The sequence below is a fragment of the Mustela putorius genome, unplaced genomic scaffold (assembly GCF_011764305.1).
Source record: "Mustela putorius furo isolate JIRA1106 unplaced genomic scaffold, ASM1176430v1.1 tig00004039_pilon_pilon_pilon, whole genome shotgun sequence".
Taxonomy (NCBI): Eukaryota; Metazoa; Chordata; class Mammalia; order Carnivora; family Mustelidae; genus Mustela; species Mustela putorius.
The window spans coordinates 1,189,662-1,205,283 of NW_025422174.1; the positions used below are offsets into that span (position 1 = coordinate 1,189,662).

The following is a 15,622-nucleotide window of genomic DNA, read 5'->3' on the forward strand; positions in this document are numbered from 1 at the left end:
CCCATCGCGCGGGCGCCGCCCGGAAGCCCGGGCCGAGCAGCTGCGCAGGCGCGCCGAGGACCCGCCCCGCCCCCGCGCGCCGGCGGTGCGGAGCATGCGCGGTGGCCTGGGGCCGCGCTGAGAGGCCGCGCGTCGCCTTTGGCCGGGTGGGGTGGCCGCGGGGTGCGCTCCTTCGGCGACTCCCGGGCCCTGGTTGGTGGACGCGCCCCGCCACGGCCTGCGTGGAAAGCGAGGTCTCCGCCGGGCGGTGGGTTGGGTCTTTGCTCTCAGGGGGCTTCGCGGGTGTGCAGGCCGAGGTTTCCCGCCTCCCATGCGTGCGCTCTGGACAGGCCGAGGAGAGCTTGGCTCGGAGCGCCAGGGACAGTGTGTAAGAGCCCGAAGTGAGGGGCCTCCTAGAGGAGGTGACCGCAGGGCGAGGGCACGCGGGCGTGAGTCGGGGAGGTGGTCAGGGAGGGCGTCCCGGAGGAGGCGCTGCAGAGCCGAAGCTGAGAAGCCCGGGCCGCAGGGGGGCGGGGAGGGGGCTCCCGGCCGAGCGGAGGGCGCGCACCCAGAGCCCCGGCGGCGACCCGCCCGCTGGTCCCGGGGAGCGGAACGAAGGGCACGCGTGGCGGCCGCGTGCCGAGCACAGGTCTTAGAGTCCCAGTTCGGATGGCGAGACCCCCAGTCCGGGGTGGGGGTGCGCGGGGGTGGGGGTGCGCGGGGCGGGGTGGGAGCGCGTTATTGAGCGGAACGCGTGCGGGGAGTGTTTCATCCGACGGGGGCTGCAGAAATGCAACGGGATCTCCGTGCCTACTGCGGGGTTTGCTGGGAGGACGTGGTTTGTGTATTTATCGGACGGAGACCGCAAGTAGGCGGAGAGGGAGACAGGCAGACGGGGAGAAGCAGGCTCCCTGGGAGGGGCTCGATCCCAGGACCTGAGCTCCTGACCTGAGCCCAAGGCAGACGCTTTAACCCCCGGGGCCACCCAGGCGCCCCGCGGGGAGGAAACGTTGAATCCAACCTGCCCCCAGCTCACCGGGTGATCCTCGGCAATTCACCGTTCCCTGGGCTGGGTTTGTGTTTTGCTTAGTGAGGGGCACAGATTTCAATGCCAGGGGGTTAGTTGGGAGAGCAAGTGAGTGGGGTGGGGTGGGGCGTCGTGAGATCTTGGGGAGTGACGGGGCCTGCGGTGACCCAGAGAGCTCGTGTTTCACCAAAAGGGGTTCCCAAGTCTGATTTTCCGAGTGTAACTGGTGGAAAAGAGAAAAGCACGCCGTGGCTGCTGGGAGCGCGTTGGCACTCGCTCTGGAAGCGCTGCTGACGCTAGGGGCCGGCCTGGCATGATCAGCCAGGCTGTGGTGTTCTGCTGCTGAGCACCAGCAAGTTCACAGAGCACCAGCCCCAGACGGAGGCGCTCTCTGATGGGTGCAGAGAAAGACCATTTCATAATCATGTCTGAACACAAAAACAAGAACATCGCCCAAACCACAAAAATGACCAAACGTAACCTCTACCCGCCTCCCAGTTTGAGTAACTGCTGCTTCTTTACGCAAGAGCAGCTTCAATCCCTGGTCGATTCCTCCTAATGCCTAGATTAAAATTATTAAGATAACTAAAAACAATTATCCCCACTTCCTACCAATATCCAACCCGGAGCAAATCTCCCTTCTCAAGCCCTCCTCGAAAATCATCTAACCCGAGTGCAAATCCTCTGGTAAGGCCACATTCTTGCTGAGATGTCCGTGATGGGTTCCCAATGCTGTGCTATTTCCCTTGTCCAACTGCAGGTGGGCTCCCACTGATCCTTGGCTGGACGGCCAGAAATGGAGAATCCACAGAGATTCAGCTGAAGCCCTCACTGCTTTGGACTGGGACCCTCAACTCTAGTAATAATGTGCACATCTGAGACCTTTTGTATGTCTGACTGTTTTGTGTTGCCATCCTGCCCATGGCTGGGAGGTAAGTTCTCACTATATGTGAGCTCTGATATTTTTTTTTAAGATTTTATTTATTTATTTGACAGACAGAGATCACAAGTAGGCAGAGAGGCAGGCAGAGAGAGAGAGGAGGAAGCAGGCTCCCTGCTGAGCAGAGAGCCCGATGCGGGGCTCGATCCCAGGACCCTGGGATCATGACCTTAGCCGAAGGCAGAGGCTTAACCCACTGAGCCCCCAGGCGCCCCGAGCTCTGAGCTCTGATACTTTGTTAAGACCCTTCGGTGTTGGGATTATTTTGTTTTCCTTACAATAAGGTCCCCTTTGGTTTTATGGTTTTCCAATTAGATTTTTATTTTTCCTTAGTAAAATTGCTTTCTGGCTTTTTACACCTGCTCCTCTGATCTGTCCTCTTGTTCAGTGCTTTGAATGCCATTTGTCTGTAAGAGGACGCATTTCTAGGGAAAGGACAGGTGTGCAGCCCTGCGTGTCTGAGGGTATCACAAATCTGTTACTGCTCAGACTCTAGTGATGTCCCTCTAAGAAGCTGGAGATGGCAACCACTTAGGGGTCGTATAACCAGTTAGCATGCTTGAGTGTCCTTTGTTACCAGGATAAACCAGAAAAGCACCCTATCAACCAGGGTCCAATAAGTCTGTACTACAACCAGCCTTAGAGGCTATGGGATTTAAAAGGTATCCGCAGACCAGTGTCTTTTGGATAAACTTTGCCTCAGATTGCTATTTTATTTATTTATTTATGATTTTATTTATTTGAGAGAGAAATAGCAGAGAGCACACACTGAGGTGGGGGGGAAGGGGAGAGGAAGAAGTTAGAAGCAGATTCCCTGCTGAGGCTTGATTCCAGGACCCTGGGATCATGACCTGAGCCAAAGGCAGATGCTTCACCGACTGATCCACCCAGGCGCCCCGCAGATTGCCATTTTAAACTGCTATAAGGACTTCTTCCTTAATTTTGTCTATGTCCCTGGGAACTGCTTAGTTTCGTTTCTTCTGCCCAGAATCAGGACATTTTTTTCTGGCCCCTGTCAATGATAATTGGCCTTTGGCCAAGTTCTGCAAATACAGGGCTGCACAGCACCATCCTTGTGGATCCTTGTCTCAACGAAAACTGGGCCAAATTTCTGCTTCCTTCTCACAATTACACTAACTTGTATCCTTACCTTTCTGACATCATCTCACTAGGGACAAGTTAGGACTGCAGTGGCCCCTAACAGGACTTTATTTGAGAGGGACCTCAGAACAAAAAAAAAAAAAAGGAAGAAACCCCCATGAAGAGGTTATTTGTCTCGTTTGTTTAAAAGAGAGATTATTAGGGCACCTGGGTGGCTCAGTGGGTGAAAGCCTCTGCCTTCGGCTCAGGTCATGATCCCAGAATCCTGGGATCTCTGCTCTGCAGAAAGCCTGCTTCCTCCTCTCTCCCTGCCTGCCTCTCTGCCTACTTGTGATCTCTGTCAATTAAATAAATAAAATCTTTTTTTTTTTTTTAAGATTTTATTTATTTATTTGTGAGAGAGAGAGAGTGAGAGCGAGCACAGGCAGACAGAGTGGAAGGCAGAGTCAGAGGGAGAAGCAGGCTCCCCGCGGAGCAAGGAGCCCGATATGGGACTCGATCCCAGGACGCTGGGATCATGACCTGAGCCGAAGGCAGCTGCTCAACCAACTGAGCCACCCAGGCGTCCCTAAATAAATAAAATCTTAATAAAAAAAAAAAAGAGAGAAAGTTTATTTTATGCGGTACCTGGCTGGGTCAGTTGGTGGAACGTGCTACTCTTGATCTCAAGGTTGTGAGTTCAAGCCCCACATTGGGTGTGGAGCCTACTGTTTTTTTAAACCAGTCAATATTTTTCTGTTGTGGTTTTTTTTTCAAGATTTTATTTATTTATGAGAGAAAGAAAGAGGGAGAGAGAGCGAGAAAACAAGCATGGGGAGGAGCAAAGGGAGAGGAAGAAACAGGCTCCCCACTGAGCAGGGAGCCCTATGTAGGGCTGGATCCTAGGACCCTGCGATCGTGACCTGAGCCAAAGACAGATGTTTAATTGACTGAGCCACCCAGGTATCCCATGTGGAGCCTACTTTAAGAAAAAAAAAAGGTCGGGGGTGGATGCCTTGGTGGCTCAATAAGTTAAGTGTCTGCCTTTGGCTCAGATCATGATCCTAGGGTCCTGGGATCAAGTCTCACATCAGTCTCTTTGCTCAGTGGGGAGCCTGCGTCTCCCTCTGTCCCTCCCCTGCTCGTGCCCTCTCTCTCTCTCTCTTTCTCTTAGAGATAAATAAATAAATAAAATCTTTTTAAAAAAAGATCCGAGGACCCTGAGATTATGACCTGAGCCGAAGGCAGAACCCTAACCCACTGAGCCACCCGGGCACCCCAAAAAGGCCTTAGTTCTAAGATAAGAGTTTTTGGCATAATCCAATATCTTTAAATTTTAATTTGCCATGTAAAAATAATACCAACACAGTATTTTGATGAGTGTAAAACTAACCCCGATCTTACACCAATTAGTTTTCTCATTATTTAAGCCTTCTTATTTTTTATGTTGATTTTTTTAACTAGGCTCCATACTGAGGGTGGAACCCAAGGCAGGACTTGAACTCATGACCCTCAGATCAAGTCCTGAGCTGAGATCAAGAGTCAGACACTTAGGGGTGCCTGGGTGGTACAGTCAGTTGGGCTTCCAACTCTTGGTTTCAGCTGGGTTGTCATCTCAGGGTTGTTGGGATTGAGTCCCAGGCCAGGCTCTGTGCTTTGCTTGGGATTTTTCTCTCCCTCACCCTCTGCCCTTCCTGCTTGTGTTCCTTCTCTCTCTGTTTAGAATAAATAAATAAATCTTAAAAAAAAAAAAACAAAAAACGAGTTGGAGCTTAACTGACTGTGCCACCTAGGCACCCCTTTTGTATTGATTTTAAAAGTTAAGTAAATTATCATGGTTTTCATATATTATTTACCTAAATTGTTTTTAGTCACCATGTTGTACATTATATCTCAGAACTTATTTGTCTTGTAATTAGAGGTTTGTACCCATTTCCCCCACCCCAACCCCCTGCCTCTTTCAGCTACCAATCTGTTCTGCTTCTGTGAGGTGGTTTTTTGTTTGTTTGTTTGCTTGTTTGTTTAGATTCTACATATAAGCGAAATCATATGGTATTTCTCTTTCTCTAAATTATTTCACTTAGCCTAACACCTTCGAGGCCCATGCTTGTCACAAATGGCAGGATTTCTTTCCTTTTTATGGCTAATATTCCATTGTGTATATGTGCCAAATCTTAATCTGTTTATCCAAAGGACACTTGGGTTGTTTCCATATCTTGGCTATTGTAAATAAGGCTTCAGGGTTACCTGGGTGGCCTTCAGCTCAGGTCATGATCTCAGGGTCCTGGGATCAGGCCCTGCAACAGGCTCCCCGCATCTCACTCTCTGCTCAGCAGGGAGCCTGCTTCCCCCTCTCTCTCTGCCTGCCTCTCTGCCTACTTGTGATCTCTGTCTCTCTGTCAAATAAATAAATAAAATATCTTTAAAAAATAATGCTTGAATAAACATAGGGGTACATGTATCTTTTTGAATTAGTATTTTCATTTTCTTTGAGTAAATACTCAGTGGTGGAGTTCCTGGATTATGTACTGCTTCTCTTCTCCTCCATACTGTTTTCCACAGTGACTGCACCAGTTTACATTTGCAATGACTGGACCCCGGGTTCTCTCTTCTCCACATCCTTGCCAACACCTGTTTTTTTTTTTTCTTTCTTGTCTTTTTGATACTAGCCATTCTAACTAGTATGGTGTGATATCTCATTGTGGTTTTGATTTGCATTTCCCTGATGACTAGTGATGTTGAGCATCTTTTCATGATTCTGTTGGCCATCTCTATGTCTTCTTTGGAAAAATGTCTGTTCCGATCCTCTGCCCATTTTAAAATCAGATTGTGTTGTGTTTTTTTTTTTAAGATTTCATTTATTCATTTGACAGACAGAGATCACAAGCAGACAGAGGCAGGCAGAGAGAGAGAGAGGAAGGGAAGCAGGAGCAGAGATCCCAACATGGGGCTCGATCCCAGGACCCCAGGATCATGACCCGAGCCGAAGGCAGAAGCCTTAACCCACTGAGCCACTCAGGTGCCCCCAGATTGTGTTTTTTGGTGTTGTGTAAGTTCTGTATATATTTCAGAAAATGGTTCCCTTATTGGATATGTCATTTACAAATGTCTTCTTGTATTTAGTAAGTTGCCCTTTTTTTTTTTTTTAAGATTTTATTCATTCATTTGAGAAAGAGAGACAGAGAGAGCACAAGCAGGGGGAGAGGCAGAGGGAGGGGGAGAAGCAGACTCCCCACTGAGCTGGAAGCCTGATGTGGGGCTCCATCCCAGGACTGGAGATCAGATCTGAGCCACCCACGCTTCCCACCTTTTTGTTTTGTTGATAGGTTCCTCTGCTATGCTAAAGCTTTTTATTTTAATGTAGTCTCAATAGATTATTTTTGCCTCTGTTCTCCTTGCTTGAAGAGACATATCTAGAAAAATGTTGCTAAGGCTGATGTCTAAGAGATTACTCGTTATGAGTTTTTTTTAAGAAATTTTGTGGTTTCAGGTCTCACATTTAAGTCTTTAATCCATTTTGAGTTTATTTTTGTGTACGATGTAAGACAGTGGTCCGGTTTTGCACGTAGTTGTCCAGTTCCCCCAGCACCAGTAACTGAAGAGACTTCCTTTCCCTGTTGTATATTCTTGCTGCCTTTGTTGTAGATTAATTGACCATATAAGTGTGGGTTAATTTCTAGAGTCTTTTTTGTTCCATCGATTTATGTGTCTATTTTTGTGCCAGCATCATACTCTTTGGATTACTATAACTTTGTAGTATAGCTTGGAATCTGAAATTGTGATACCTCCCACTTTGTTGCTCTTCCTCATTGTTTTGGCTACTCAGGGTCTTTCGTGATGTCATAAAAATTTTAGAATTCTTTGGTGCTTTTTAGTTATACTCTTGTTTTTTTTTTTTAAGATTTTATTTATTTATTTGACACAGATAGAGAGACAGTGAGAGCGGGAATACAAGTAGGGGGAGTGGGTGAGGGAGAAGCAGGCTTCCCTCTGAGCAGGGAGCCTAATGCGGGGCTCAATGCCAGGACACAGGATCATGACCTGAGCTGAAGGCAGACACTTAAGGACTGAGCCACCCAGGTTCTCCTGGGTTATTTTTGAAAAGATTCCTTATTTTTGAAAAAAGTTAAGCTCCTAATAACCATTGTTGCCCATTGCTATGTCTTTTTACATTGCCCACTGTAAGGGCCTGCCCCTCCCAGAGGAACTTGCTTGTGGACCCCGGATGTAGGGGCGGGGCAGGCCGGGTGGAGATGTCCAATCGGTGGGGCGCGTGTATATCCACTAGGGTGACTTGAGATCCGATTGGCCACCTGTGTAGGGGCGGGGCTCAACCAACCGCATAAAGGTTGCTGTGCGGCTGGCCGGGGAGGAGAGCTGTGGCGGGAGCCGGAGGGAGAGTCCGCGCAGTGGAGGAGCTGTGACAGCTCCTGTAAGAGCTGGAACCGCCGCCTGCGGTCCCGCCTCTGGCGGCCCTGAGCCGCAGCCTCCAGCGGCCTGCGGTACCACCTCCGGACGTCTCGACTCAGCGGCCCTGAGCCTCCGCCTGCAGCTTCCAGCCGCCTCGGGCGGTCCCGCCTGGGGGGGGGGGGATCCCGCTCCGCCCTCTAGCTGCCTGCGGCCCTCTAGCTGCCTGCGGCCCAGCCGCCTGCAGCCTTCATCCGGGGGTCCCGCTCCGCCCTCCAGCCGCCTGCAGCCTTCAGCCGCCTGCAGTTTCGAGCCGCCTGCGGTACCACCTCCGGAGGTCCCCCCTCCGGCGGTCCCGAGACCTCAGCGGTCCAGCTGTCTGTACCTGCAGCCTCAAACTCAGCGGTCCTAAGACACCAGCGGTCCAGCTGTCCGCAATCCCGACGCCTGCAGCCCCGAGATGCCAGTGGCCCCAAGAGGCCAGCGGTCCCAAGAGGCCAGTGGCCCTGATACCCAATGGCTCCTAGCTGCCAGCAGCCTGGCCGCAAAATGCCTCGCCACCCTGACCCATGAGCGGCCTTTGCAGCGTGGCCTCCTCTGGGTGGCAGCCTTGTGAGAGAAGAGTCCTGGGGAACAGATCTGTGTCATTGGGGTGGTTCTCCTTGTCATGGTTGCTGTCATCATTGCCTCTTCGTTATCGGGAGCGGCCTTGTCTGGAGTAGCCTCTTCTTGGGAGTGGCTCCAACCGGGGAGCGGCCTCCTGCGGAGCGGCCTTCTTGGGAGTGACCTTGTCGGGATCATCGTCCTCGCCTTTTCGTAAGAGGTAGCCCTGACCGGTCAGTTTGATTCTTGATGCTTGGCGCGAAATGAAGTTTTGCTTGACCTTCGCTTTGTATCAGTCTTGTTCCTTTGATCACGGACCCTAAGACTAATAAAGGAATTCAACAAAGTTGTAGGAATCAAAATGGACACATAAAAATCAGTTCTTTCCATATGCTAACAACGAGCAATATGAAAATGAAATTAAGGAAAACCATTCCATTTACAATAACATCAAAAATAATAAAATACTTAGGAATATGCTTAACCAAGGAGACAAAGGGCTCATACACTGAAAACTATAAGACGTTGTTGAAAGGAAGGTTTAAGGAAGATGCCCATGTTTATGAGTTGGAAGAATTAATATTGTTCAGATGTTGATACTACCCAAATCCACCTAAAGCCCAACAGTGATTTTTGCAGAAATATGATAATCCATCCTATAATTCATATGGAATCTCAATGAACCCTGAATACCCAAAATTATTTTGAAAAAGAACAAAATTAGGGATGCCTGGGGTCCCCACCCCTTCAGCACATGACATCTGCCTTCAGCACAGGTCATGATCCCAGGGTCCTGGGATCAAGTCCTGCATTGGGATCCTTGCTCAGCAGGGAGTCTGCTTCCCCTGCCTGCTGCTCCCCCTGCTTATACTCTCTTACTTATCTCTCTCTCTCTGACAAATAAATAAAATAAAATCTTAAAAAAAAAGAAAAATAACAAAATTGAAGATCTCACACTTTCTTGTTTCAAAATGTATTACAAAGCTATAGTGATTAAAACAGTGCCAACTGGCACAAGACATTTACACCAATGGAATAGAACAGAGAGTCCAGAAATAAACCCTCAAACATATGGTCAAATGATTTTCAGCAAGGATACCAACATCATTCAATGGGGGAAAGCTAGACTTTTCAACAAATGTTGGGAAAACAGGATCTCCACATGCAAAAGAATGAAGATAAACCTTTACCTTACCCCATATACAAAAGATCATTCAAAATGCATGGAAGAATTAAACATAAGACCTGAAATTATAGTCTTAGAAGAAAACATAGGGGAAAATCCTCATGATGTTGGATTTGGCAATAATTTCTTGAATATGACACCAAAACCACAGACAAAAAAAAAAAAAATAGATAAACCGGACTACATAAAATTTAAAATTTCTGTGCATCAAGGGACACAATCAACAGAGTGAAGAGACAACTCGTGAAATGGGAGGAAATATTTGCCAATCCAGTATCTGCTAAAGAGTTAATATCTGGAATATATAAAGAAATCCTACACTAACAACAGCAACAACCAAAAATTAACCTGATTAAAAAGTAGACAAAGCCCTTAAATAGGGGCGCCTGGGTGGCTCAGTTGGTTAAGTGGCTGCCTTCAGCTCCAGTCATGATCCCAAGGTCCTGGGATCAAGCTCCGTACTGGGCTCCCTCAGTGGGGTATCTGCTTCTCCCTTTCCCTCTGCCCCTCCCCCTGCATCCCCCAAAGAAGATATACAAATAACCAACAACACATGAAAAGATGCTCAACATTACTAATCATTAGGGGAATGCAAATCAGAACCAAAATTAGTTACCACTTTTTATCTATTATGCTGGCTACTATAAAAGGGAGGTGGATAGCAAGTATTGGCAAAGATACAGCAAAACTAGCCTTGTACACTGCTGGTAGGAATATAAATTTGTGCAGCCATATGAAAAATAATATGGTGGCTCTTTTTTTTTTTTTTTTTTAAGATTTCATTTATTTATTTGACAGAGAGAGGAGACACAGCCAGAGAGGGAACACAAGCAGGGCAAGTGGGAGAGGGGGAAGCAGACTCCCCACTGAGCAGAGAGCCCGATGCGGGGCTCAATCCCAGGACCCTGGGATCATGACCCAAGCTGAAGGCAGACGCCCAACAACTGAGCCACCTGGGCGTCCCGTATGGTGGCTCTTCAAAAAGTTAAAACTAGACCTACCGTATGATCCAGCAATTCCACTTCTGGTTGTATACCCAAAAGAATTGAGAGCAGAGTCTCAAAGAGCTATTCATAGCAGCATAGTTACAAGAGCCAGAAAATAGAAGCAACCCATGTGCCTATTAACAGATGAATATCAGGGTAGACAAAATATGGTATCTACATACAATGAAATATTATTCAGCCTTAAAAAGGGAGGAAATTCTTGGCGTCTGGGTGGCTCAGTGGGTGAGGCCTCTGCCTTAGGCTCAGGTCATGATCTCAGGGTCCTGGAATCGAGTCCCGCATCGGGCTCTCTGCTCAGCAGGGAGCCTGCTTCCCTCTCCGCCTGCCTCTCTGCCTACTTGTGATCTCTCTCTGCCAAATAAATAAAATCTTTAAAAAAAAAAGACAATTCTGACAGATGCTCTATAATATGAGGACATGATGCTAAGTGAAATAAGCCAATCACAAAAAGACAAACACTGTATGATTCTACTGTTATGGGGCACTAAAACAGTGAAATTCATAGACAGAAAATAGAATGGTGGTTTCCAGGGGCTGTGGGGAAAGGAGAATGGGGAGTCATTATTTAACGACAGAGGTTCAGTTTTGCAAGATGAAAAATGTTCTGGAGCTGAATGGATGTGATGGTTGCACAAGGTGAATGCACTTAACACAACTGAACAACACCTTAGAAGTGTCCTATACACTTAAAAATGGCTAAAATGCTAAGCCATAAGATTTATCGTATGTGTATTTTGCCATAACTAATAATTTAAAAAAGAAAGAAAAAAACAAAAAATTCCACACAGCCTTGGATTTTAGAATTCCAAGCCACAATCTTGGATTTGTCCTTATAAGCTCATCCCAGATATTAAATCAGTTCAGATGGGAAATTCATTATCCTCCCCCATCCTGCAAGCTGATGGAGGGTAAAAAAACAGATATTTATACTGCTACTGGGTTACACTTTCAGGTTAACTCATGACTTTAAGGTGCATCAGAAATAGAAGTTCTAACTTAGAAAATCAGTGTAAAATTGAACATCAGTTCAATTTTCTATTTTCAATAGAAAATCAGTGTAAAATTGAACACTTGTATATGCTATTATGGGGGTTCTGGGCCTGTTTGCCGTCAGATCCACTTCTCATCGTCCTCTGATGTGCTCAGTTTTTTGGCCGGTTGATCACTACAGGCTGCACAACTCAGGCAGCCATGTCAGCTGGCTTCCGGTTCAAGCAGTGGAAAGCGATGGAGGGAGCCTGTAAAGCAGATGAAGGAAGAAGCCAGGGGGTTTCTCTCCCAGCACCTCCTCCACCCTCATTCCCATCACCATGTCATGTAGCTTCCTCTGTGATGACTCTAGCTTCCACATGGGGTCAGGTCCCACAGGAGAGGCTAGCCATAATTCCAGCTTCTCCAGATAACCCTGGCCCTGGGATCTGGTAACGCTTTGTTCCACCACTGTAGGTAGCAGTGGTAACAGGTTTCTGCTATTGTTAATTTTTGGCTTGCCTTACCATCTCTCTCTCTCTTTTTTAAAAAGATTTTATTTATTTATTAGAGAGAGAATGAGAGAGAGCATGAGAAGGGGATGGGTCAGAGGGAGAAGCAGACTCCCCGCTGAGTCCGATGCAGGACTCCATCCCAGGACTCCAGGATCATGACCTGAGCCAAAGGCAGTCACCCAACCAACTGAGCCACCCAGGCACCCCGCCTTACCATCTTTTGTTAGGCTTCTCAGCCATTGGTTATCATACCCCTCAGCAATAAAAAGGAACAAACTATTGAAACATGCAAGAACTTAGACCTCAGGGGAGTTATACTGAATGAAAAAAGCCAATCACAATATGTTCCATAATGTATGATTCCATTTATATAACATTTGGCGTTCTAGAAACGCCAAAATCATGGAGATGGAAAACAGAGTAGTGGGATCAAGCCCCACATCGGGCTCTCTGCTCAGCAGGGAGCCTCCTTCCCCCTCTTTCTCTGCCTGCCTACTTGTGATCTCTCTCTCTTTCTCTCTCTGTCAAATAAAATCTTTTAAAAAAAATTTTTTTTAAAGATAATACGATGGATCTTTGTGGTGAAGCAACATTCTGTATCTCGATGGTGATAATGTGATAAAATTCAGTATGCACATAAACACAAATGAATGCACGTAAAACAGATGAAATCGGAATTGTCTGTGGATTGTCCCAGTAGCACTTTCCTGATTATGACCCAGTACTGTGATGATGTTAGATGTTACCATTAGGATAGTTATCATTTCTTTGGATAAATGTCCAGCACTGGAATTACTGGAATTACTTGTGGCTCTATTATTATTTCCAAATAAAAGTGATTAAAATTTTAGAAAGAAACAGAGATTTCCTGACTTCTCCCTCTAAAATGGACAGCACATTAAGAACTTTTAGATGTTTCGTTGCTATCGAAGAGGTAAGCATAGTCAAAGTGGAGTTTAGCAAGAATGCTCCTTGATATTGCCGACACAGCAGAGATAAATTGACAACATTGAACGAACATGAGTGGTGGCGACTTTCAGGGTAATGCAGAGGATATTTCCAACGCATATCCTGACTGCCAATGACCTATCCCTGCAATGCTATAAAGGTAGGATATGGACAGGAACCAAAGCCTCCAGGCCATGTGAACAACTCCAAATGAATCATGAGTATATTCTGATTATTTTTGTTTACTCCAGGACAGATTGAGACTTTCTCTTGCCAGAGAGCTAACACATCCTGGTGGAGAAAAATGACTTGAAAATTTAAAATTCCCAAGAAGGGGTTTCAGTTTATCTCTCTGCTAACAGAAACACATATTTCCCTCATACCGTTATTTTCTTAATTGACTTGGAAAATAAATTTTTTTTTTGGAAAATAAATTTTTTGTATCATCTACCATCTTTGGCAAAAATAAGAGAACTAAAGAAATACGAAAACTCAGGATTATCAAAATTCTCAGAAACCCCAAGCCACTGTACCACAAGATCAATCCCCTGTAGGATCCACAAGTTATTTCCGTCTGCGCTAACTGTTGCGGGCATCTGGGAATTACTTCAATCCTAGACTGATCCCACTGTAAGCTTATAGGACTAATTTCTGCAGGGACTTATATAATACCTCCAGACTTATCACCAATAAGAACAAGCTATATTGTCAAAACACCCGCCTAAGCAGCATGATCTGATACCTGGAGATTTGGTCTTCTGGAAAAGGATCAAGAAAAAACTGCCTATGAGCCTCTACAAAAAGGACTTTTAACAGATAAGTGACACAGAAATAAATTCCCAAGTTGTTGATCCCAGGGCTTATATTTCCCAGATAAGACACACATCACTTTCTCCTGAGTACTGGGCATCTAGTTCATTAGGGGACCTCACACTGCGGATTCTTAGCAGTTCTCTTAGAAGTTGCTGACTGTGGGCAGTGTCTGTCCCAGGAGATGAAACAAGATGCTAATTGAACAGCTTCTGCAGAAGACAACAGAACAAGATTGATGCTTTAGTTCTTCAGGATCTTTTTCCATACCCTTTGTTCTCTGAAAAATCTTAGCTGTTTTTGTCTTCAACACCCCCTCTTTAACTGACTGAAGTTTTCTTAATATGATCTTCTCTATGGGGATACGGGGTGGCTCAGTTGGTTAAACGTCTGCCTTCAGCTCAGGTCATGATCCCAGGGTCCTGGGATTTAGCCCCGCATCCAGGGCTCTCTGCTCAGCGAGGAGCCTGCTTCCCTTTCTCCCTCTGCCTGCCTCTTTGCCTACTTGTGATCTCTCTCTCTCTGTCAAATAAATAAATAAAATCTTAAAAAAAAAAAAAGAAAAAATATGCTGTTGCGTATTTCTTAGACCTTAGCTACTGCTCTGTTTTTTTTTTCTGATAGGTAGGCAATGCTCAATTATTTTACACATGTGCATATTATAAAAATATTAAAATCACATATTGAAAGTTATCACTAATCCAAGTATAATATACCATTTTACTTTATTTTGATTTTTTAAAGATTTATTTATTTGTAAGAAAGAGAGAGAGAGAGTCGGGGGAGGGGCAGAGGAGAGGGATGGAGAATCCTCAAGCAGATTCTCTGCTGAGTGTGAAGCCCAATGCGGGGCTCAATCCCAGGACCCTGAGATCACGACCTGAGCCAAAATCAAGAGCCATTGCCTAACAGATGGAGCCATCCAGTTGTTCTACAATATGCCATTTAAAATTTATTTTTATTTTCCTATTTTTATTTATTTATTTTTAAAAAGATTTTATTTATTTGACAGACAGAGATCACAAGTAGGCAGAGAGACAGGCAGAAAGAGAGGGGGAAGCAGGCCCCCTGCTGAGCAGAGAGCCGGATGCGGGACTCGATCCCAGGACCCTGAGATCATGACCTGAGCCGAAGGCAGCGGCTTAACCCACTGAGCCACCCAGGCGCCCCTGTATGGTATTTCTATTTTTAATTTTGTGAGGTAGCTCCATACTGTTCCCCACAATGCTTGTACCAATTCATGTTCCCACCAACAGTGCGAGAGGGTTCCCTTTTTTCCACATCCTCACCAACACTTGTTATTTGTATCGCTCTGAATTTAACTCATTGTTGGATGTGTTGCCTCTCCACCTAATCCTGCTGACCAAAAAAAAAAAAAAAAAAAAAGTAGTAGCCTCAAATACTTTAGAAGGCAGATCCTTCCACAATTCCTTTCTGGTCTTAAGTTTTCTTCACATAATTAATTCCAAAGTTTGGTACTATAAAAATTTGGATCTGGACAAAATGTTTCTGCTGAGGTCATTATATCTGTACCAGTTAAACCTAGGTTATCAGGAATGGGAACTAATGTTGGGGCTATTCTTGCTACAGACACTCTAACCTACTTACATTAATTGTGTAACTCTGCTCGAGGAATCTGTCCACCTCAAGAGTACAAAAACTGGTATATACTTATTGTGATAAATGATATTTATCTTTCAGTCCAACCTATGCCTCACTGGGATCCTAACTTCTTATTTAGAGATCAAGCTTTTGCCTCCTACTAACTTATCCTACACATTCAGGGTGATTGTTAGAGCCTCTCAGATATTTCCAACTATCACCTCTCCAGTGGGTCATGTTTTTCTGACAATGGTACCTAGAAAACACTGAAATGAGACAAGAACAAGCTACTCAGGAAAACTCCCAGGAGGCGTAACCTATTCCCTTACCATGCATATAATATGAGCTTCATTTCCCTAAAGAAGGATAATACTACTGGAGAAGATGATCCAAAACTTGTCTTTAACCCCAGCAGACATCATAAATGACACAACATCCAATTTAAATTTATTAACCCAGGGGAAAATTGTGCTTTAGCCAACACCTCTTGCTGCACCTACATAAATACAGGTCAAGTAGAAAACTCTGTAACTATGCTAAAAAAAAGTC

General features: G+C 45.7%; 1 long non-coding RNA gene across 1 annotated transcript; it reads left to right on the forward strand.

Annotated features, from left to right (window-relative positions):
- The first annotated feature begins 92 nt into the window (after positions 1 to 92).
- Positions 93 to 8,382, forward strand: LOC106003859. Its single transcript, XR_006604480.1, has 2 exons — positions 93 to 1,938; positions 7,713 to 8,382. It is a non-coding gene; the product is annotated as an uncharacterized LOC106003859 (long non-coding RNA).
- The last annotated feature ends 7,240 nt before the right edge of the window (positions 8,383 to 15,622 follow it).